Source organism: Delphinapterus leucas, chromosome 3, assembly GCF_059928025.1.
Source record: "Delphinapterus leucas isolate spDelLeu-1000000601 "Yukka" chromosome 3, BTC_Dleu_Yukka2, whole genome shotgun sequence".
Lineage (NCBI taxonomy): Eukaryota > Metazoa > Chordata > Mammalia > Artiodactyla > Monodontidae > Delphinapterus > Delphinapterus leucas.
The window spans coordinates 6,748,939-6,774,284 of NC_143131.1; positions in this window are offsets into that span (position 1 = coordinate 6,748,939).

A 25,346-nucleotide genomic window follows, 5' to 3' on the forward strand; every position below is an offset into this window, starting at 1 on the left:
AGTTTTTCAGTGAGACCTTGGCAATGGAATCAAATCAATAATTCTAAACACATCCCATTTTACTGACTGTGCTTCAGGGAAGGAGCAGCGTCATGTCTCATCCACCCCGAGTCTCGCTGGTGGCCGCGGCGTCTGGAAGCCCTGCCCCCTCTTCACCCGTCACCTCGAGATACTCTATCCTGCACGTCTTCTGACTCCTGGGTGCAAAGATGCTCCTGGTGTGGTGAGATGCCACTTTGCTTGTCAGATGACAGGGTCTGGGCTTCATCACCAGGTATCACTGAGTGTTGGAGTGTTCAGTCACTTTTAGATATTTGCCCATGCTGAGTGTGAAAGAGGAAACAATCATACACGTGGTTCCACTAAGAATGCTTTGGGGAAAGGTGGGTATGGTCCACTCAGTGCTGGCCACTGGGGAGCCTGCCCCAAGCTGGTACGAAGCCCAGGGAGAGAGAAATGGGTGAGGGTACAGGGAACCAGGGGCCAGAGAGATTTCTGTACCACTGTGAGCATTAACCCTGTGAACACACACCTGCTCAGACCACCAGCCTCGATAAAATGCTCAAGGTCCCGTGTCAAGGCACCCCTCATTCTCGAGGCCACAACTCCCCGCTCCAGCATGTTCGGGGATCACAGGATGGAACAGGCAGTTTGTTAACCACAGGGCCTCCTTTCCCCCAATTTCTGACGCATCCCATCAGGGGCTCAGGCCCTCCCACGGTGAGCCTCACTGCCTGCAGTGGGGGATGTTACTGATGGAAAAGTACTGCACATGGAACAAGTGTGGAGGCCAAAGAGAGATTTGACTCTCACACTTAGAGGATGCAACCAGATCCCTGGAGGGCTGTGGGAGCGTCTGCACCAAGTATAAAAAGCCTGGATGTGATGGGAGGACGCAGCCTGCGGAGGGACAGGGCTGGGCTCCTGTGGATGCTGATTTGGGCTTATTCCCACGTGGGTAGCCTCACTCTGCCCAGACACTGGGGAAGCTCTTCCCCCATCACTCCATGACTGACCTCTCCCTGTGCCTTGGTTTCCTCATTCATCAGTCGGGAAACGGCATGCCCAGCTCGGATCTCAGCCCCAGCGCACGTTGTGGACCAAGGCAGGCAGGTCCCCTCCCCCTACCGAGCTGATGTGCTGGGCAGGGGGGCAGGACAACAGGCAGTAACAAATAAACACAAGTATGAACCAAATAGCACCAGCTGAAGCTGTCAAGGCCACACACCAGTGACGGGACATGGTGCAGGATGGAGGTGGATGCAGGGATGCAGGAGGGATGCCACCCACCACTGATGGGGTGTCGCTCAGAACCCTGAATGGTACAGAAGAGTCCTGCAGAGATGGGGGGAAGGCAGAGAACTTTCCAATTAAAAAGACTTGTTCCAGGAATAAGACAGTCAGACTGGTGTGCAATGAAAAGGCTGGTGTGGGGCTTGCAGCAGGGATGGGAGGATAGGACCCAGCCTAGCATCCAGGGGAAAAGGATCCAGACCATGTGAGGGTCCAAAGCCATGGCCTGGAGTCCAGTCATTCTGAAGGCGTTGGGGGCACTGATCTGCTTGAGTGAAGTGGAGACCAGTCCACAAAGTGGGAAGGGGGCAGGAGACCAGCATGAGGCAGCTGCCGTGTCCAGGCAGGAGACGTAAAGGAGATGGATGAACCCAAGAGTAAAATCTGGAGCATAATGGAGTTGTGAACGCTAAATTTGAAACCTTGAAGTACCAAGGGTGACCCGTCACCTCCAAACCTTGGGACATTTCCATCCCCTCAGTCTCTGTGCAATTTCCTCTTTTGCCACATGCTCCCTCACCAGCACCCCAGCCTCACCCAGCCCTTGCCATTCACTGAGCACCTTTAACACATTTCCCTGATGCTTGTCATGCCCTCACCTCTTCTCCACCAGCAAATTCCCTACTTTCCATCTTTGGGACCTCAGATCGAGTCCTCTGGGGCCCAAAGAGGCTGCATGTTATCTCTGCTCCTGCTGTCCCCCAGCTGTGCAGTCTGGTTCCTTTGTGTCCGAAACTGGAATGAGTGTTCCCCAAGCAGGGGTCAGGTCTTATGCTGAGTCTGGCACAAGGAGATGCTTGGTGAAGCGTCCATCCTGTTCTTGTCTTTATAAGTGGCTCCCAGGACAAGAACCCTGATGCATGAGTTCCTGTGCCTGTGGTAACAAGGTACCACAAAGTGACAGGGTGGCCTAATCAACATAAATCTGTTCTCTCACAGTTCTGGAGATCAGAAGTCGAAGACCAAGGTGTCGGCAGAGCAGTTTCCTTCGGGAGGCTCTGAGGAAGAATCATTCCAGCGCTCTCTCCCAGCTTCTGGTGGCAATCCTCGGCCTTCCCTGCCTTGTAGGTTAGTCACTCCACGCTCAGCCTCCATCTCAACATGGTCTCCTCTTCTCTAAACCTCTTGGGTTTCTGTCTCTTATGAGGTCATTGTCATTGGGTTCAGGGTCCTTTCTAATCCAGATGATCTCATTTTGAGATCCCTATCTTAATAACATCTGCAAAGACATTCCTTTCTAATAAGGTCACATTGTGAGGTTCTAGTTGGGCATGAATTTTGGGGAGACACCATTCAACTCACTACACCTGAGCAGCATCAATGCTTCAAAAGGGGAGGCAGAGAAGTGCCAGCCACAAACACCCTCAGAAGTAGACATAAGACATCCCACTGCCTGTTCACCATGTCTACACTGACCTCCAGTGCCGCCCAACCCGCCCTGGCCCACTGGCATCTCCACCCGGCCTTGATTCTGCTCTCATATCCCTCCTCCAGTGCAGCAGGCAGCCCAGCTCCCAGCACCAACCTCAGCCCCATCTCAAACAGCTTCCCTCTTCTCCCGGGCTCAGTGGTTCCACATTCCAGCTAATCCCTTCCCTTTTTGATCCAGGCTTCTGGAATCCCCTGTGCATGCTGTTCCCCTAAAGACAGCTTCCAGGCCCTATATTTGCCCGAGACTCTGTGAATTGGGACAGAGGAGAGCTGAAGCCAGCGAGTGAAGAGGGTGGAGCATGGAGACCAGAAGCATGCTGCTTCCCGTGTGGCACTGCTCACTCCTCCTTTGTCTAACCTTCTTCTTTTCGGTCACACAGGCTCAAGAGCAGTTGCCTCGAGCTTATGCCAGCTTGAATCTTCAAGCTGCATTTGCTGAAAATGCAATGCCACGGTTGATTTCATGTTGACTGAAATTTCACTATAACTCTATTCACTGTGCTGTCAAATTGGGAATTACGCAGCTTCCCCAGTTAAAGAATTTTACCCATAAAGGTCTTATTTATAACTTTTCTAGAGTCCTTTGGCATTAACCCCTAGTACAGTGTTAGGATCCAATTCTTCAATGTCAAAATATTAGAGTAATAATAAAGTTTGGGAACCTCTGTTGACCTGAGGGTGTATTTTCTCACAGTCTTAAGTGTAATGGTTGCTCCTGCAAGGCGGGAGATGGTTCCCAGGTTTAAAAGAAACAATTTTAGTGCTGGAGCCTCAAGAACATCCCTTGGCTCAAGGAGTGCGGGCTTCAGGGAGCTGAGCAGATCGGTGGGGCTCAGCGCCAGCATCCTGAATCCTCACTGCTCCCTAGAAGCAAATCCATTCTCCAACAATAATGCTGACATGCAAGCCTCAGGACTGAGTCACAGGAAAGCTTCCAGGCAGCCTTTCCAGCAGGAAAATCCATCCTCTGAGGGTAACTTCTGCCTGGTTTCTCGGCCAGCACGCTTTTAAACCTTTCGATTTTCCCAACTGTTTCTTATGAAGGATGGCTAGAATAAAACTCTTTTCTACCATTGCTTTCATTCATTACATACAAATAAAAATGTATGACAGTAATTAGAAATTAGTGGTGATGCAATATGAGAATCACAGTAAGCACATTAGGGAAAATATCTCTGGAGTGAAAGAGTTGATGCCACGTGTTGAAAGCAAAAGTTGAATAGAATTGTTGTTTCAGGCTAAAAGAAAGCATGTACTTGTTTTATTGAAGTATAGTTGATTTACAATGTTGTATTAATTTCTGCTGTACAGCAAAGTGACTCAGTTATACACATATGTACACATTCTCTTTCATATTCTTTTCTATTATGGTTTATCACAGGATATTTACTACTGTGCTGTACAGTGGGACATTGTTGTTTATCCATCCTATACATAATAATTTGCATCTGCTGACCCCGAACTCCCAATCCTTCCCTCCCCCACCCGCTCCCCCTGGCAAACACAAGTCTGTTTCCTACATCTTTGAGTCTGTTTCTGTTTCATAGGTATGTTCATTTGTGTCTTATTTTAGATTCCACACGTAAGTGATATCATATGATATTTGTTTTTCTCTTTCTGACTTACTTCACTTAGTGTGATAATCTCTAGGTCCATCCATGTTGCTGCAAATGGCATTATTTCATTCTTTTGAGTATGTACTTCTAAAGAAGGTGAGTCAGGCAGTTTCCTGCACCTTTCAAACTACAATCAACCCTCTGTATCCAAGGTTTTGTATCCATGGATTCAGTTGGTTGAATCTGCAGATGCAGAATCTGTGGGTACAGAGGGCCGGCTGTATTCATGGTACTACATCATTTTATACAAGGGACTTGAGCACTCACAGATTTTGGTATCTTTGGGGGCTTTGGAACCAATCCCCCATGGTTACCTGGGGAATGACTGTAATTGTAGTTGAATTAAAATTTTATCTTTTGAATAGTTTCACTAGACTCTTTTTAAAAAGGAAGTGTATATAGGAAAACATTTTGGTAAGTTATTTGGAGGAAATGTAAGACTTGGAAGACAAGGTCATTAGGAGACCCAGTGGGCAAGAGCAGGAAGTTGGGGCCTACAGCAAGAGAATGAGAGGAAAAAAGAAAGAAAAGTGAATATTGGAGAAATAGCAGAAAGATTGGGGATGAGTTGAGGATGTGGAGAAGAGATTTTATGAATAGAACTATCTAAACTTAAGTTTGCATTGACACAGTATTAACTCTATCATGTTCCTCAAAGTTTCCATAAAGTCTTTTACGTATTTACATGCTTGGGTGAGTGATGAATTCCATGTCAGTATCAAAGCCATGCAGATCAAGGATCACATAGGCCCACTGGTAAGATAACTGCTACAGTCAAGTAAATGAATAGCAACAGGTTCCCACTGACCCAAAGGCAACCCTGAGAATGTAACCACTAGAGAATTGACCAACATTTTGGTGATCAGCACTATATTTCCACAAGGATGTAAACAGCTCAATCCAGATTTTAAATGGACAAAGTTATCCTAGCGGGTATGTGGGTAAAATGATGATAAAGGCAATGATGATGATCATGATTTTGACAATGGTGATGGTGATGATGGACATGATGGTGGTGCTGGTGATGATGGTGATGATGGACGTGATGGTGGTGGTGGTGATGATGGTGATAATGAACATGATGGTGGTGGTGGTGGTGATGGTGATGATGAACATGATGGTGGTGGTGGTGATGATGGTGATGATGAACATGATGGTGGTGGTGGTGATGATGGTGATGATGGACATGATGGTGGTGGTGGTGATGATGGTGATGATGGACATGATGGTGGTGGTGGTGATGATGGTGATGATGGACATGATGGTGGTGGTGGTGATGATGGTGATGATGAACATGATGGTGGTGGTGGTGATGATGGTGATGATGGACATGATGGTGGTGGTGGTGATGATGGTGATGATGGACGTGATGGTGGTGGTGGTGATGATGGTGATGATGGACATGATGGTGGTGGTGGTGATGATAATGATGGACATGATGGTGGTGTTGCTGATGATGGTGATGATGGACATGATGGTGGTGGTGGTGATGATGGTGATGATGAACATGATGGTGGTGGTGGTGATGATGGTGATGATGAACATGATGGTGGTGGTGGTGATGATGGTGATGATGGACATGATGGTGGTGGTGGTGATGATGGTGATGATGGACGTGATGGTGGTGGTGGTGATGATGGTGATGATGGACATGATGGTGGTGGTGGTGATGATAATGATGGACATGATGGTGGTGTTGCTGATGATGGTGATGATGGACATGATGGTGGTGGTGGTGATGATGGTGATAATGAACATGATGGTGGTGGTGGTGATGATGGTGATGATGGACATGATGGTGGTGGTGGTGATGATGGTGATGATGGACATGATGGTGGTGGTGGTGATGATGGTGATGATGGACATGATGATGGTGGTGGTGATGATAATGATGGACATGATGGTGGTTTGCTGATGATGGTGATGATGGACATGATGGTGGTGGTGGTGATGATGGTGATAATGAACATGATGGTGGTGGTGGTGATGATGGTGATGATGGACATGATGGTGGTGGTGGTGAGGATGGTGGTGATGAACATGATGGTGGTGGTGGGGATGATGGTGATGATGGACATGATGGTGGTGGTGGTGAGGATGGTGATGATGGACATGATGGTGGTGGTGGTGATGATGGTGATAATGAACATGATGGTGGTGGTGGTGATGATGGTGATGATGGACATGATGGTGGTGGTGGTGAGGATGGTGATGATGAACATGATGGTGGTGGTGGTGATGATGGTGATGATGGACATGATGGTGGTGGTGGTGATGATGGTGATGATGGACATGATGGTGGTGGTGGTGATGATGGTGATGATGGACATGATGGTGGTGGTGGTGATGATGGTGATGATGGACATGATGGTGGTGGTGGTGAGGATGGTGATGATGAACATGATGGTGGTGGTGGTGATGATGGTGATGATGGACATGATGGTGGTGGTGGTGAGGATGGTGATGATGAACATGATGGTGGTGGTGGTGATGATGGTGATGATGGACATGATGGTGGTGGTGGTGGTGATGGTGATGATGGACATGATGGTGGTGGTGGTGATGATGGTGATGATGAACATGATGGTGGTGGTGGTGATGATGGTGATGATGGACATGATGGTGGTGGTGGTGAGGATGGTGATGATGGACATGATGGTGGTAGTGATGGTGATGGTGATAATTACACTAACATCTTTGAGTGCTTACTCTATGTCAGATCCATGACAGCTTAATTACGTTATTGAGTTTAATCATCACAATATATAAACTTGGCTTACTGCTATTGCCATTTTGTAGATGAGAATAATAATAGCTTCGTCATCTAACTAGAAAGAGAGAGGATATTCAAACCTGGATTGACCATGAGTCTGAATAATTTGTGTTCTTTCAGGAACAAGAAGAAGTCTGTTAACAGTGGAAACATGTCTTGCAAGTAAGTCACAGGGTGCATCCTTGGCCTCTGATGTGAGGCCAATTACCTGCAGAAAGAGATCAGGGCAGACAACGCTACACCTGTTAAGGCAGTACCTAATAGTATGTACACACTACTTACTGCCTAAGGAAGACTACTGCCTCAGAGGAAGCAAAGAAGAGACAGAAAGAGAGGAAATGGTATAGAAGGAGAGGGGAAGGTGGCAAGTGGAGGGGTACTCTGGAGCTCTTTGTACCTAAATGGGAAGAGCCGAATGAAAGGCAGAAAGTAGCCACAGTGCATCTACTGGGATCTCTGCACCTTCCGCCTCTCCTCATTCAGATTCCACATCCTCCTACCTTCCACTCTTCAACTTCCAGAGAAGTCTGTCTGCAATCATCAGTAATTTAGTGTATTACCAGGGAGCCAACAACAGCAGGGTTGCCAGGCTAAATACAGGGTGCCCGGTTGTGTCTGGATTTCAGATAAACAACAAATACCTTTTAGTACAAGTGTGTCCCATGCAATATTTGGGGAATTCACATGTAACTGGGTATCCTCACTTTATTTTGCTGAATCTGGCAACCTTACCCTTTACCAAAACCAAACTCTTTATATTGTTCCGATTCTCTCTAATGTTCATTAATCCAGGCGAAAGAAGAGAAGAGCAAATTCACTGTGTTTTTCCACAAATTCGGATTTGCGAATGTTGGGGTTGGAGACGAATGGCAGGACAGGGTGGATTTTCTGCCTAATTTTTATGTGGTTGGAGCCCATTTAAGATGCCTGTGAGCAGTTCTTATTAAAGATGGACACGTGTGCATGGAGACAATTGAGGGAGTGTTGAATTTATCTTAGATAAGCAGCTCCCATTCATTCATTTATTCATTCATTCTTTCATTCATTCAGCAATAGCTATTAGGCCCTCCCTCTGTGCCAGACAGCCTGATAGACTCAGAAGCTACCCTGAAAGTAAAAAAAATAAGTTCTCTACCCTCATGGAGGCCACACACTGTTATGGCCTGAGCTGTGTCCCCTAAAAATATATATGTTGAAGTCCAAAACCCCCAGTACCTCACAATGTGACCTTATCTGGAAATAGGGTCTTTACAAGACATCAAGTTAAAATGAGTCCATTAGTTTTGGGCCCTAATTCAAGTTGACTGCAGTCCTTATAAAAAGGGGAAACTTGGATACAGAGACAGGAAACACATGGGGAAGACAACGTGGAGACACAGGGTAGAGTGAAACATCTACAAGCCAAGGAACACCTGAGGCTGTGAGAAGCTCAGAAAGAAGCCTGGAAGAGATCACTCACCAGCACCTTCAGAGGGAGCATGGCTCAGCCAACATCTTGATCTCAGACTTCTGGCTTCCATGATTGTGAGACTAAATTTCTGGATTCTAAGCCACTCAATTTGTGGTGCTGCATTATGACAGTCCTAGGAAATTAATACACACATTAATCAAATAAAACCCCAAATGAAGGGTTGTGTGCAGGACCCTGGAGGTCAATATCAGAGGGTCTTTCCTGGTCAGAAGATAGAACCATGCTGAGCTGAACACAGCCTTCAGACTAACAGGCAGAGGGGCAGTGGAGGAGGTGGGACCCATGACCCAAGGGGGACAGTGAGTGGTCCCCAGGCCTCTTGCAATTGTGGGTCAGCCACCGCACTGTCTATGGGGAAATCCAGGACTTGACATTGAGGGTCAGAGTCACTCATCAGCAAAATTCTTCCCAGACGTAATCCATTGGAGGATAAGGTCTGTAAATACATCACTGATGAGATTAAGGCGCCTCCTCAAAATCCCATGAGGAAGCAAGTGATGCAAATGGAACTAATAAAAGATGAAATGCAACCTTGCAGCCTGTAATGCATAATGCTGCAATTGCAGAGGCCTTGGGCGAATAAGAGGAATATGTGAAAGGCCGTCCTGCTCTTCCAGCCCTGTTGGGGAGGATGGATGCCCCAATTTCAAATGTCCCCTCCCAGGTCTTCTTCTGGAAATAGCCCCGGTGTTGAAAAGGACACTGTATGTTGCTACAATAGCACGTTGGAAACACCCCTAAAGAATACCCGGCTCTCTTTGTTCTAATTTTATGCTCACGAAGCAACCTTCTGAGTTGTAATTTGGTGTTCTGACTAGGTGATTTTTCTCCAGGCCCTGAGCCAGGACTATTCTCAGAACCAACATTCAGGCTGCAAAAGACAGGGAGGATGGGGGGCAGCACTCTGGCCCCCAACAGGGCTGTGCAGGCCAGAAAAGTGGAGGAAGGGAGAACAGAGTCACCTATGAAGAGCAGGGGAATCAGAGATTCCCCAGAACTCAGGTCCAGCCAGCCCAGCTGGCAGCCCCGGGGAAGCTCGGCTGTTACTCACCAGCATGTGTTCATGGATCCCATGGAATCTGGAGGAGACAGAGCCCTAGAGAGAGGGAAGGCTGACAGGAGGCAAGGCCATCGTTTTCCATCAAGGACGTGGCCCTGGCTTAGCGGGGCCCAGAAAGCAACGTCAGCCTCCGTCAAGCCCTGCAAGGCTGCTTCCGGAAGACTTTTGGGCAACCCCCTCCCTGCTACCAAAGCCCCTCTACCTTGGTCCCCAGACATCTGGCTCCAACACCATGCTCAGTGCATTTCTTGCAGTTATGTTATTGTACAATCACTGAGAACTGGATGAAAGGTAAAACCCGTTTCAGATTATTTTCCTCTGCATATGTTTTCCTTTCTTTAAGCCAAACCCGACTGATGTTCACATTAACTGCACTTGATACAAAATAGATCATAACTCAAAACTAATGGAGAATTATCCTGCAAGACCCAGCCAGCAGACTCTCTGATTTATTGAGGTTCTCATCCAGTGTCAGATAAGGTGATTGTGTCCTTCAGTAACCTGTTAAGTTTAAATGTGTGGTCAAATAACATCGTAAACCAACTACACTCCAATATAAAATAAATATTTTATAAAAAAAATGAGTGGCCACAAACTTAGAGGCTCAAGTGGACAGTGCTAACTCGATCATGGACTTCCGCTGAATTTACACTCTGCGAGAGCACTGATGTAGCCCACCCCACCCTCATTCCACACCCATGGCCTCATTCCCATGAGAGTGACACCTCATGTGGAATTTATGGACTTACTTCACGGTGCCAAGGAAGAGGGACACTTTGATCTGTGGCTGTTTTCTGCACTGGCTTGTGTCCTGGATGAGGGTCTGATCCCACACGTGCCCTCTGCACAAATTGCAGAAGTGTCTACCGGAGTTTCCACATTCTTGGTGCTCCGCATGGGTGCTCCCACATCACTGATGCTCCCTCGTGGTGCTCCCACATCCTCTGGTCCTGAGCCCCACTCACTCTCCATCAGCACCTGTATCTCTTCTGGGGTGAGGGATGCTGTTATTGAATCTTCAGACACTCCTCTGTGCCCCATCTGAGGTCGTGAATGCTGGGGCTGGGGAGGGTGTGAGGTCATCCATCTCTGCCTAGACCTGTCTGGTGCAGTGGCGGCTGCCCCCCAGTGAGGGAGCCCTCCCACTGTCTGAGGGGCTCTGTGTGGTCCTCTTCACCAGAAACTTCCTCATAGGAACCAGGGGTGCTGGCGCTTCCTTCCCCTAGGCCCCTCCAACCTCCCTCTGGCCCTGGGGGGTCCCCCCCCCTCTCTGTGAGGGGGGCACTGCTCTTGTATCCTCCACCCTCCTCCCCACCCTGTGGTTTATGGTGAAGCCTTTGTGTTCTGAGTCCTCCAGACTTTGCTCCTAGTATTGAAGCCAAGGTTTGGCCTTCAAAAAGCAAAATACAATAAATGAATAAGCACGTAAAAATGTGTCCCTCTCCGCACAAAATCTTGCAACCTGAAGCTAGAGCTTTCCAGGCTATTTCAGAGGCGAAGCCGAGAATGTAATTCTGTGTTCTCTCTGGATCCTTCTGTGTCCTCTGTTCCTGAGGCAGTGAGCCTTCTCCTCAGTGTCCTTGAACCAAGCATCCAGGTTAATGACAGGTGAATCACAGGGTGAATGGGAATTTCAAGGACAAAAATGTATCAGGTAAAATTCCCAAATAGTACCCTTCTCCTGGGGTGAGATGCCTGCTCACATGCCTGCATCTGAGGGTGAATGTGCATGTTTAACAAGAATGAGGAACATGGTCCGTGAGATGCAGGTTTTATTTTACTGAACAGGGCCTCATGGGACACCAGAAAGTCTGAGCCTGAGACGGACAGGAGCTGCTGCCACAGGCGTCTTGTCTATCGTCCACCTCTTTGCTCCCCCAGGATGGGAAAAATGGGAACTCTGAAGAGAGTCCCCTCGGAAGGTGGCTGCTACTGCCTTCCACCACCCGGCGTTGACCCCTGACCCCAGTGGACACAGCAGGCCACCCTTGGCCCATGCTTTCCTCTAGTTGTTTCTTCCCTCCCACTGCCCATCCCTTTCCATGTTATTTCCAAAACACTAACTGCTATGCAGTTTAAAATAATAATAACATTTAAAAAGAAACAGAGAGGTAAGTGAACAGTTCAATTTGAAATAATGAAACCACCCAGAGCACTTTTATCAGGACTAATGAAACCTGAACTTCCAGAGATGATGCCTGGAAAATGCCATGAAAAATGGCTCAGCACCATCTGCGTGACGGAGCCCTCAGCAATCAGCGTTATGGGCTCACCCAGACCTCTGCCACGAGAACAGCCACTCTCCTAAATTTAAATGTGATAGCTCTATGGAGAGCCAGGGCAGTAGTTTGCAGACCTGAAGTCTGGTTCTCGTGACTCTGTTTCTCTCCCGACTGTGACCCACATAGAGAAGCTCGTGGGAACCTGGGGACATGCAACACTAGCACTTTCACATTTACATGGGCTTCTCCCTGGGATCGTGGAGAATCCACCCCGGGAGCCCTATGACCCTCAGAACTGCCGGAAGCTCCTTGCCTCCCTGGGAACCTCAGCTACACGTTTCTATGAGCCCAGCAAATGGCAGAGTTTGCAGTGGTGAAGCCATAGCTGTACTATCATTGTTCTAAATTTACAACCTCTTGATTTATTCCTCTCGTCTTCATTGAAAGAATAAAGCCATCTCCATGGTGCTCTAAATTCTTTTGCTTGCACAGAGGGGCTTTGATCTAGCCACTGCCTTCTGTTCTTTCCCCCAAGATGCAAACAAAATAATGTTCTGTCTAAAAGAAATAACTTTGGAGGAAAGGAGAGTCCTGCATAAATTCGAAAGCCATTTTAATTAGTTTGCATTTTACCAGAAAGCTCTCACAGCTGTATTTAGCTGTTTTCAGGGATTGTAAGCAGTTCATTCTAGTGCCCTAAGAGAAGAGACAAATGCTTGCTGGGGGTCAGTGTACTCCCACCCTTCACCAGACTCAGGAGTTTATTCTGTGCCAGATGCCATAACTCCTCCTAACAAGAGGGCAGTGGCCTGGCAGGTACTGTCGGAAGCTCTGCAAGAAAGCTGAGTCATGAGAGCAGGGAAGAAGGAACCTCTCATCCTTGGAGCTCTCCACCCACAGCCAAGGAGACATCTGAGCAAGGGGTCATCCCACAAGTTCCTTCACACATCAACACAGCCAACAGTACGCAACTGCTCAGATGCAGGGATAGGAGGCCGGTCATGGTAACTGTGCCGCTGATGAAGCTGCACAGACTCCAGTGTCTGGATTAAAGCTCTTTTCATGTTCTAATTTCTTCCAGGACGCCTATGTTTTCTTTTCTATTTAGTGGGTAAACTGCATCCCCTCTTTGTCCAAGAATACGTTAGCTTCACTTTACCCCTAGATGTTATGTATTATTTAAGCAATGATATTTTCTGACCAGTTGATGCTAGCCATGAGATGGATACCAAGCGTTTCTGTCAGTACTGATAGACCTGGTCACACCAGGAACACTCGGTTCATTTGGGCCGAGGATCACAAATGCCAAACATCAGGGCAGACATCTCATGGTCCAGAGGAAGGTCACAGAAACAAGCCGAGTCTTCCCATCCCTCCTTGTGTCTCCTGGACCTGGTGTCATCAGGCTGCCATTGTGCTGGGAAGGAGTGGAAGTGGGGAGGGGATTGTTGAATGTTGCAGCGGTGGAAAGGGTGTCCTCTTTATTTATTCAGAATATTCTTTTAGGAGCCAAATCAGAGAGAACACTTTTCCCAGCTCCTATGGAGCCCCAGTAAACAAAAATAAAATATCTAAACCTGGTACGTGCCTCCCTCTGGTTATCCAGAACCCAGGGAGCCACCTGTGACAGATGGTGGCATTGGTGCAGGGTGAAACTGAACAGGATGGATGAGGGCAGTAAGAGGACAGATGTGCAAGGAGTCGGGAACACCGACGGGAGAGAGGTTTGGAGATTAATATCTTACCACCACTGCATTTATCCAGGAGACAGAGTGTACCTCAGGTGACAGGGACACCTGCTGCTGGGGGACCTCTTGGTGGAGACCCCAAGGGTGGCCACTCCTTACTGGATAATTACAGTTTCATGGCGACTCGATTTCTTCTAAAAACTTCCAGATTCATTTGCATTCGCCTTTCACTTCATCCCACAGAAAAACCACCTAAGTAAGCACACGTGTCTATCTCTTCAACATGAGAGGCAGCTCACAGCCCAGGGTAAGCAACACACCCAGAGAACCGCCCTAATTCTGATTACCAATGTGCCACGATTTCTGCCTTCAGAATGGATCGATTCCAGTTGACCCGTGTGTTTGGCTTTGCTGACGGAGCTGTTTTTATTAATTGACATGTCCTTGAAAAGTATCCCAAGTGGGAGAAAGAGCTTCACACCACTGTGCCCCCTATTAAAATAAGGCCTCTTCAGGAGAGAATGTCACATACACAGTATGAAAACTTACTGTTTCCATGTGTCTGGAGGTCCCCCTCCCTCCCTTTCTTTTCTTTTCTCTTCTTGGGAAAAACACAGCCCACTTAACAAGCTGACTTCTTCCAAGGCTGTGCAGTTTCTTTGTAGTTTACGAACAATCTTTGTCCACAGGGACTAAAGCAAATATTGCTTACAATGTAATCAGATGGACACAGCCAGAGTAGAAAAACAAATCCTTTGAATTATTGTCACAGCTCCATCACAGACCTTGTGATTTTTCACAATTCATGGGCCTGCGATGGCTAAATGTCAAAGTAATCTGCAGTAAGGAAAAAGAAATAGAAAATTCAGAAACTGTGTTTCAGCATTATTGTTGTTTCCAAAATCTAATTGTGGGAATAAGTGACTTCTTCCCAAGGGCATAGAGTCCTTACTTGCTGAATGAATGTTGAATGATTTTACCATGTATGATGTATTAGTCAGCTCGGAACACCACATACTGGATGGCTTAGACGACAGAAATTTATTTCCCACAGTTCTGAAGGCTGGAAGCCCAAGATCAGTGTGCCAGCATGGTCGGGCGGGGTGAGGGCCCTCTTTCTGACCTGCAGATGGACACCTCCTTGCTGTGTCCTCACATGGCCTTTCCTTGGTGTGTGGAAAGAAAGAGTTCTTTCTCTTCCTCTCCTTATAAGGCCACCAAATTTATTGGATTAGGGCTTCATCCTTATGACCTCATCTAAACTTAATTACCTCCTAAAAGCCCTATCTCCAAATATAATAACATTGGGGGCTGGGGCTTCAACATATGAATTTGGGGGGCTACCATTCAGTTCATATCATATGGCCATTCTATGTCAAGTCAGTTCAGAGTGTTTAGCCCAATAACTTAAGGAAGTCACTATATACACACAGTATATATACATATATGCAGATATAGATGGAGACAAAAATACAGATATAGATTAGATATATGACAGGAAGGTGAGAACATATAAAAAAATTGTCTTGGCAACTCCAGGGAGAATGAGTTGGTGTGCAGTATATGGTGTGGCATCATTGTAGGTGTACAGAAGAAGGCGTTGAGCAGGCTCTCAGGAAATCAATAGGATTTCAGGAGGCGGGACTGAGGTGTGGGGAGAGGTGGGCATCCGCGTGCTGGCCAAGGCAGCCAGGTGGATAGAGACACACTCAGGTGTGTGAGGAAGTCCAGAGCCCAGGTGGGCAGGAGCATGGGTGCCCTGGAGTCCCAAGCTAAGGATCTTGGGAAGAACCATCGTGAATTAGGGAGCTTCTGCAATCCGGGGTAGCGATCATGTGGTCAGAGAGGCGCTTCAAGATCACGGATCCCCCAGAAGCCCAGAGAATGGGCTGGCAGGGGGCTTGAAAGTGTTCCCACAGCCCAGATAAGTAGGAGGAGGTGGGAAAAGGCAAGGGCGGGGTGGGTGAGCATTTTCATTAATGCATTTTTATGTTTGAGCTCATAACTTTTACATTTCACACTAAGGTGTCCGATTCAGGAAAAAAATAGAAAACGGAAACAAGTTTTTCATGCATTCACACTGCTGATCCATTCCAGAATCTTTCTGAAACCATCGACGTGAAGATAGCACAGCGGACGGAAATATAACTGAGGTATCTGAAGCTTTTCCTTACAATAATCACCAGAGGTCATTAAATATTTAGGTCTGGTCACACCCCCAAGATATGGATTCTCTAACCCAGTAAGTAAATTGTTATAAGTCTACACAAAATAAATATCATTTGCTGTACTAGCGGAAATGGTTGGAGGCACAGGGAGCTTTAAAAGCTAAGTGTAGCCATTATGATATACTGTTTTTACATCCAAAGTAAAAAAGTAAAGAGTTTATATTCCTAAGACCCCAATGTTCTAAAAAGCCATGTTATAGATCTTAAATATATCATGATTCACCATAATAGAACTGAAAATAGATATGGATGTGCTTTCTCAGAACTTTTGGTATATATCAAAAGCTATTATTAAGATGTAATTCTACTGAAATTTCAGAAGCAGAAGAGGCTGGTTAAGGAGTGGAACTCCCAGAATAATGGCAGCTCGTCATTCTTCCTGCTCTCTGTGGAGGAAATGAAGCAGACCACCGTTATCAGGTTTTGTTTCATAAGTTTTGGGGGTGAGGGATGATGGATGGAGAGGAAAATGATTTTTTTGCTAACTTGAAAATTGAAAATAAAAACAATTTTATAGGAGAAGGCATTGCTCATTAAAGTGTTTACAAGGCTGGTGCAAATGATTTAAAGAGAGAAAAAGAAACACTGAACTCTTAAGAAAAAAAGCACAGTGGTGCTTGGCCTTGTTAATACATTCCTGGGGAAGTGAAACACTGCTTCATTTCTGTTATGGGTGGCAAATGCTACAAATGTGAAGTAACATATCCTATCAATAATGAATATCAGTGATGTCAGTTGAAATATCACAGGTAATATTGAAAAGAGGCACCTCCCTTAAACCACAGTGAGCAAACTTGCCTTTTCATGATAGACAATTCAGAAGAAGAAGAAAAAAAAGTTGTGTGTAAACCATTTCTTTTTTAATTTGAAAATGAAATTAGCTGTAGAAGGCATCCATTGAGGGTAGAAATGCATCCCCTTAAAATCAGATTACCTAATCTACTGAATGGCAGAGTCGACTAAAAAAAAAAAAAAGCACAACCTAAAAGGTGTGAATTATGCTTTATTCAGGGCATTATTAAGGAAGCAGCCTCTCAGATCTCTCTGAGAAATGGAGTATTTCCTGCCCCGTCAGTAAACAAAGGATGTCACAGTCATCAGTGATGGTGATGGTGAGCTGGTGAGCCCTGAGGGAACTCAGGAAGGAAACAAAGAATACCTGCCACCCAGCAGCCATCAGACTGCAGCCACTCCCCACGGTGAGCCCTGAGGGAACTCAAGATGTGAAAATATGGGATACTGGCCCCAGAGAGCTGAGGTGCATATCAAAGGAATGATTTCAGCCAGCCCAGACTCTTGCATCCTCCCATGCATAGAAAAGTGCTAAATTCCTTAACTTGGGATGCCTGGTTTTCCTTCATTAACAATAATCTTTTGATCTTCCCAACTACCTAACCCTTTGTTGCAAAACTCCTATATAACCATGCTCCCCCCGCCTCTTCCTCCGAGCAGTTTTCTCAGGGTTACTTGAGATGCTGCCTCCTGAGCTTGAAATCCTAAAAATTCCCACCAAATAAAACATAACTCTCAACTTTTAGGTTGTGCATTTTTTTTGTTTGTTTTTCAGTCGACAGCTCTGAGGGACTGTTCCAAAGAGGTAAGGGAGAAGCCAGGATACATAGGAGTTTTTGCTGCAAAAAAAAAAAAATTGTGTACTTGAACATCAAAAGATTACTGCTAATCACAAAAACAGATAAGTCAAGTTAATGACGTTAGTGCTTTTCTATGTGTGGAAAGATGCGAGAGTCTGGGCTTATTGAAATTATTCCTTTGATATGAATCTTAACTGTCTAGGGCTGGTATCCTGTTTTTTTTCTCCATCCTGACTAGATTTATGGCTGCAACATCTTTTTGTTTACTGTAATGGCCACAGCAGAATAGCAAAGAAGAAGTTAAAATGGGTATTTAATCATGGACAGTAAACATCTGAGCACATTTGAGAAATCCCAACACACAGTCAACCTTCTCCAGGCTAATGCCCATCACATGGGTTCACCTGACTGACACCCCTGTCCCTCCCCCAGCCTCAGCCAGGACTGGTCCAGGAGCACCTGGACCACCCCACCCCTCCCTCGCCAAGGCCTTCACCTCTTTATACTGAACCACCGTGTTCTGTGCTCTGCAGTTCCTGTGTTGCCAGCTCCCGGATACAATAGGGAGTCCATGAACGTGCTATCAATAGTCATAATTATTTTCAAACAGCTCTGCAAGGGAGGACTTTAAATCACCATGGTGTCATCCTAGGAAAGGAAATTTGTCACTGAATAACAAACTCGTGTGCAGTGGCGTTTCAGTGGAGCCTACTGTTTCATTATTCACGCTTACTTCCTCATTGTCACTCCCAACCCCCAGGACTGGCTCACACTCCCTGAGAGAGCTTCACTTTAACTTGAGTCCCCCAGTAACTTAGAAACAGTGAGGCCCTTGAGGGCTACTCCTGGGCTCTGTACTATCTGTAGTGAATGGAGCAGAGAAATTGGAATCACCTTGAAGAGCAGAAGCTGCCAGGCCAGGAGCCTGCCGGAGCTGACCCAGCAGATGTACGAAGGAGCACAGCACGCCAACCAGAAGGGAGTTGGGAAAGAAGCAGAGGGAAAGAGACCCAGAGGGAAACTGGCCGCGGCAGCGAAGGCCATGGCAGGGTGTTTCGCCTCCCTCCCCCTGGTGCCAAGCCTGGCACCATTAAACCACTCAACTCAACCAGCTTCGATCCCACTGCCTGCAGATAGAAAGTGTCCTGCTCTCAGCAACCTCAAACCACCCATGCACTGCACCAGCTATGCCAGAGTTCTCACTGTAAATGAAACAAATCAGCCTATTAGATTTATACATCAGTCTTGCTAGCTTGGCTAATGTGAGTCTACCTCTAAAAGATGGAGCCACTCTGCCTGGCTGACCAAGCCGCTTGCCTGATCCTGGGAGGCTTCTTGGGAGACGGAATACCTGGCCAAGAGAAAGGTGGGTCAGCCATGCCCCATGTGACCGCAGGGGCAAGGGCAGGGGTTTTGTCCTTGAGATGCCTACCACAGTTCTCTCTCAGGCATCAGACAAGAAGACATATAATGAACAAGTCTTCACCCTCTGGATGGTAAATGGGCCAAGGATGCTTCTGCCTACTAAGCTCCTTCCTTCTCCCTGAAACAGCCCCCACCATAACTGCCCAGAAAGTCCAAGCCTCTGGAGATGCCATTCAAAAGGAAGGGTGAAAGACATAAGGTCTTAAAGTAGAACAAAGCCCCCCGACTTATTCCTTCCGGAACAAGGTTTTATCAAATGGCCAAATTCACAGCCTTGCCAAATCCCAGTAAGAGACAGATCTGAACTGACGACACACGTGGATCACCACGTTCTTCAGGAGCGGCAGGCCCAGGAGTTGTCTTCATCGGGGTGATTCAGACCCTTTAGTATCTGTGATTACTGCAGAAACCTGAGGTTATGAAAAAAGTGAGGACAAATGAAACTGTGATATTTTCTTTTAATAAACCATACCATGTGTTACCCATAGTTTGGAGAAATAGGCAGGCGGATAAGAATATAAATTTTTGCAAGTGATATAAGTACAACTTAACAATATCTATTAAACTGTTAAAAGCATGTGTCTTTTGAGCCAGTCCTTCTGCCTCTAGGAATTTTTTTGGAGACATTTTCAAATTCCACAGGGAAACAGATCACTTTAGCACATTGTTTATAATAAGGAAAAGCACAAACTGGAAACAACCAAAATACACAATAATTAAATAAGCTTTGGTGCATCTAGGCAATGGAATCTTACGCAGCTTTTGAAAGGGGTAGGAAATGCCCTACATACCGGCAGGAAAAGATACCCCAGGGGTATTGCTAAGTGACCAGGTGCAAGTTGCACAAGCTGGGTGTATAGTACACATATGCTGCTGCATGCATACAGCATTCGGGTTTGAGCCACTCTCCTTAGAAGTTGTCTCTGAGGAGTGGCGCTGCAGGCCACCGTGTGCCGCACGGCAGGCTCAGGTCTGTGGATCCGCAGGCACAAGCATAGCCCTACGTCCCCAGGACACAGAGAGGCTCGTGTGAGCTCATGTACATGAAGCATGTAAAACAATGTTTGCACTTAGTAAGCAGGATGGGAGTGTTTGCAATTCTCAGTTATTACTGTTAGAAAACATATTCCATGATTTTGAACTACGTTTATAACAAGAAACAAGTTAATTCTAAACTGACTCGTGTGTGTGTGTATGTGTGTGTGTGTGTGTGTGTGTGTGTGTGTGTGTGTGTAGTATGGGTCGGGGGAGGTGGCGTAGTAGTAATGACTTCATGACTAACAAAAATTCCAAGAAGAGATAGGTTATTGTGGAATAAAAACATTCAGGAAAAATATATTGGGGAGCAAGTATTTAAATTGCTTTAGCAAAGGTTTAGATTGTGTGTGGGGTGGGGTGGGGGGTGGGAGGGGAGAAGGCAGTTTCAATGAAGGCATGTTCTTGACCAGGAAGAAAAAGCAACAAGCTGATACAAGAATCAACCAGGTTTGAGCAACACCGAAGGTCCTCACCAGTTCATCGTTCCCTGGGCTTATGAGGGTGCTGAGGGGCTGAAGCTGGTTTCCCCTTTCGCACGAGACTCGCTCAGCCTGGAGCCGGGAACACTCTACGGCAGACAGAACACCCCTTCTGGCTCAAGCAATGTCCTCTTTCCCACTTGTGCTTCACCTCCTCACAACAGTCTAACTCATCACTCCTGGTCCAGAAAGGCTTGTCCTGGTCCCTCCTGACTAGTGCAAGGGAGAAGGGAGGGGGGAAGCCGTGGTGGGTTCAGCACACCGTCAACCCCTCTCTCACCTCCGCCACGGCTGGAACCCTCACGTGAGGTGTTCACAAGCCAAACATCTTGGTGTTCTTATGCTATTAAAAAAATAAATTAAGACTCCAATTAGGAATCCAATTTTTTAATTCACAAAATGATGACATGAGCGTTGGTTGTTTAAATCAAATCCCAAAATATGAAACCTATGTTGTCCCCCTAAGGGAGAGAAGAGATCTGGGGTCTCCCAAAGGAAGTCCCCCTTTACCTGCTGTGTGGCTGCCTTAGAGAAATCACAACCCCTGACTTGGGTTTAAGATGAAAACTCCCAAGCCAAGAAGGATTGCAGACTCAGGGGCAGTAGGGAGGTTTAGGGGTAACTTCACAGATTTTCAAGATGGTGTCCAAACAGCAAACAAAAAAGGCCTTTTTGCTTTTATCTAAATCATGCCACTGAGCAGGACAGGCTGTTTCTCTGCCCCAGGAAATGGAGACCAGGTTACCACCTGCACATCCCTTTCCGTGGTGCCCCCCATAGAGCTCTCGGCCCAGATCTTAATTCAACTACAGAAATTCTGGGGGACACTATAGCCTGTGTGTCTTTATTTTTGTTTTCCCACTGTCCTTTGCCTCTGGGTCTAATTTGCATTTTGCCTGGCCATTGTGTATCTCTTATTTCTATTACTTTTTAAAAATTGTCCATGTTTCTGAAAACTGTTTCAAATCATTTTTTCAGTCATGCATTTCCGGCTTCCTCCGTAAAGACTGTCTTCCCCACATTTTCACAGGTTTCTCCCCCCTTCCCAACCCACACAGATGTCTCAGCGGGCTTCCCTCTGGGTGCACCTGATCTTGGCAGCCCTCGGGGGTTCTTACTACACCAAGGAATGAGTGTGGCTCCTTGTCCCTTCTTGCAAGACGGGAAATGTGATCATGAGGAAGGACAGCGCCTGACACAGAGCGGGCTCTCACTACAGTCATCATAATAATGATATTGATAGAGATAATAATAACAATAATAGCAGGCACTCTGAATTTGAGTAGCACTTCATAGCTTTTGGAGTGCTTTCACATGCATTTGCTGCTTCCTTCCATGCCTCCAATAACCCTGCAAATACACAGGTAATCACTACTGTGGCCACATCTTTAAAAGTTCCTGTGATGGTAAATCAAGATTCAAGGGTGCAGGGAAACGGAAACTTTATCAGCGCATAGAAGGAGGCTTTTGTAACCCTCCTGCTGGCTCATTCCAGGAAGAATAGTCACCTCTGTTATGGCAGGGACCCCTGAGTGCAAGGACAGTGATCCGGCCTCCCACCCCTTTGGTCCAAAACTGTCACGGGGTGCTAGGTAAGCAACGTGGTAACTATCAACAATGTGAGGCTTTGTAGGCTCCAGACTGCCAGGGAACAAGTGACCTTCTAAGGCTGTGTCACAATCTCATTTCTTTTTCTTCTCACTGGAATTTTAATCAGTCTGAGCATAGTTAATGATTCTTTCCTATCCATCTGATTAAAACACGAAGTCACTGAGGCAGCTGCAAATCGGATTTTTTTTTCCTTGGCCCTTAATGCGCTGCAGTAATGAAATCCATGACTTCCGACCTCCTCTATTGAAGAACCAACATGTACAGTATGAAGGCCAGGAAAGTTCATTTGTCTCCCGGCTGATTCTTCTTCCTGAGGAAGGCACTCTCGGAGCCGTGCCTCTCCAGAGCAGAGCACCTATGTGGGAGAGCTAACGATTGAAAGCCATTTCTTTAAAAGCAGCTGCAGTTTTTATTACTTGGATGAAATCATATCCCACATACTAATTTAATAAACTCCTTGAAGCTTACACAGAGTCCTTTCCTGGAAAAAGATGTGTTTATATCCCACTAGTCAGTGCGCTGAAACATTTCCATTTACAACCCAAGGGAGAAAGAATAGCGAAGATTAAAAACAAGGCAAAAGGGTTTCCCTGGTGGCGCAGTGGTTGAGAGTCCGCCTGCCGATGCGGGGGACACGGGTTCGTGCCCCGGTCCGCGAAGATCCCACATGCCGCGGAGCGGCTGGGCCCGTGAGCCATGGCCGCTGAGCCTGCGCGTCCGGAGCCTGTGCTCCGCAACGGGAGAGGCCACAACAGTGAGAGGCCCGCGTACTGCAAAAAAAAAAAGGCAAAGCTACTCCAATTCGTATTCCGATTAAACTTTACAGATCCTGATCATCACAAAATCAGGTTGTGAAAATTAAATAGCAAGGTAGCATCCAAGCCCTCGTCACTCAAACATGTAAAGAAAGCATCCTTGGTCGGGCCTGTCTGATGATGCCCTCCTGTCCTGCATCTCATTGCCTTGGTCCCAAGATCACCAACTCTGAGCAAAGACCGTCGTGTCAGAGCTCAGCATTGAAACAGCTATCGGCGTTGGCCCAGAGTAGTTGCTTCCAGGTGGGCGGAAGAGCGAGGTCCACCTTTCCCACCCCTTCTCTTTTTCAAGAGAAAATAAATCAGGTGACACAGAATTGGAGAGGAACAAACTGTTGCAGTAGACTTCACCTCAGCAATATACAGAAAATCCTCATTATAAGAGGGTCATGTGAGCTCACATGCCTGGTTTTATATTTATTCATTCAACAAAAATGTATTGTTTTCTTTATATATCATGCACTGAAGATGCATCCTTTAAAAAAATTGTTAAGGCTGTGCTCTCACAGACTTTCCATGTATTATAAAACTATGCTTTATAATCTTAAAAATGACCCAGTAGTTTTATTACATTTGATCCTGGGGAAGGATAACCCACCACACCCTCCCAGACCACGAAACCTCACCACCATGTGGTGGACAGATCCCCACCCCATTACAAGTGCTCCCAGGCTAAAAGCACTAGTATCACAGTATCTTATCTCTGCATTCCAAACCAGCAGAAGGTGCTGAGCTACACACAGACATAACTTAGAAGTGAGGGAAATCAGTGTCCAGGGGAATCCTCAGGAGAAGGGAATCCATGGATAAATGTTGAGTATCACAGTCGTCCAGTAAAACAGCTCTGGAATGTGATGTCTAAGGTCTGCAGTGGATTGAAGTCTAACCTTTCTCAATGGTAACCCACACAGTAAGGAAACCATTACTGAAGTTTCTCCTTTCCCTGAAACACATTCTCACTCCCTCACGCCTGTTTTGCTGAGACGGTCCCCTGTATTAGTCTGGGTTCTCCAGAGAAACCAAACCAATATAATGAGATAGACATAGATATAGACATAGACATAGAGATTGATTTATTATAAAAATTGGCTCATGCGATTATGGAGGCTAAGAAATCCCATGATCTGTAGTTGACAAGCTGGAGCCACCAGGAAAACGTGTGGTGTAGTTTCAGTCCAAGTTGAAGACGTGAGAGAAAGAAAAGCTGATGACGTATATTCCAATCCCAGGGCAGGAGAAGATCAGTGTACATCTGAAACTGTCAGGCAGGTGACTCTCCCTCTTTACTGAACGGTTTTGTGAGACTCAGGCTTTCAGGTGATTGGATGACAGCCATTCACATTAGGGAGGGCAATCTGCTTTACTCGGTCTACCTATTCCAATATTAATCTCATCCACAAACACCCTCACAGACACAGTCAGAGCAATGCTTGACTGAACGTCTTGGCATCCCATGGTCAAGGGAATGGTAGGGAATCATATTTAGACCATGTGCCCTTAAGTTTCCATATTAGATTTTAAGGAGAAAATGTAATTAATTCAAATGACAACACTACATACTGAAGGGTCAACAGCAAGAATTATGGGGCAAAACCTATATTAATAAAGATGAGACTGAATTAATAGTAGTTTATCATTAAAGTCAAGAAGAACAGCCAGTAAAAACATTGAGAAAGTCAAGAGACATGGAAGAATGTAGCATCCACCTTTCAACACGTTTTGTCTGCAGTGGGAGCTTGACCGTGGTGTCTGCGGAGCAGCCAGACTTCTCAGGAGAACCTGACTTAATCCTCAGTGAACTAGGCTGAAGTGTCAGTGTTTGGTTAAAATTTGCTAGTTGACTCCTTTTTGGCCTTTAGAACGGAAATCAGCCAGATGCCTGCGCCCATGTCATTGCTGGCTCCCTGAACTTGGGACTGCTCGACAGTCACATGATCCATAGGCTACCATCATGTCCAGTCAGCAAAAAGATGACAGCAATGTGGACCAATCATGTCACTTGGGTTTATCGTCCTTGTCTGAATATTGAGTATCAAAATCATGCATTAAAGATATAAGTTGGAGTAAAAATCCCTTATTTTTTTATATGTTAGCATTCTGTCAATCAGTTGAAGTGTAAATTTACATTTATTATCACAAAATATAATGCTGGCAACATAACGTTCGGTAGCTGGGCCACCAAACCACCTTTACCACAGTGGCCACGGTCTCAGCACCTCACGCTGGTCACACGTAAGCTCTAACATCTTCAGCAGAAAGCAAGCGAATATTTTACATCACAAATGTACACAGTAGGGTGATCACAAAAGCAGTCTATCAGACTTAAAATCTGACCACCAGAAAGGAATAATGATCATTTTTAACAAAATTGAGATTTAATCTTATATCCTAGAAATCTGTTACGTGATGGCAATACTCAGCTGATTGTTGAGTTTCAACATTTGGTGTGTTGTTACTCAGTGCATCTCTGGTTTAAACGCCAGATTTTATTGACCCTTAAAAACTTAATAAGGTACTAGTAAGTAGTTCTTAACCACATGTTAAAATAAAATCTATTGAATTACTTTCTTTTCATCTATAGCAGCAAAGAAATGTCTTGTTGGG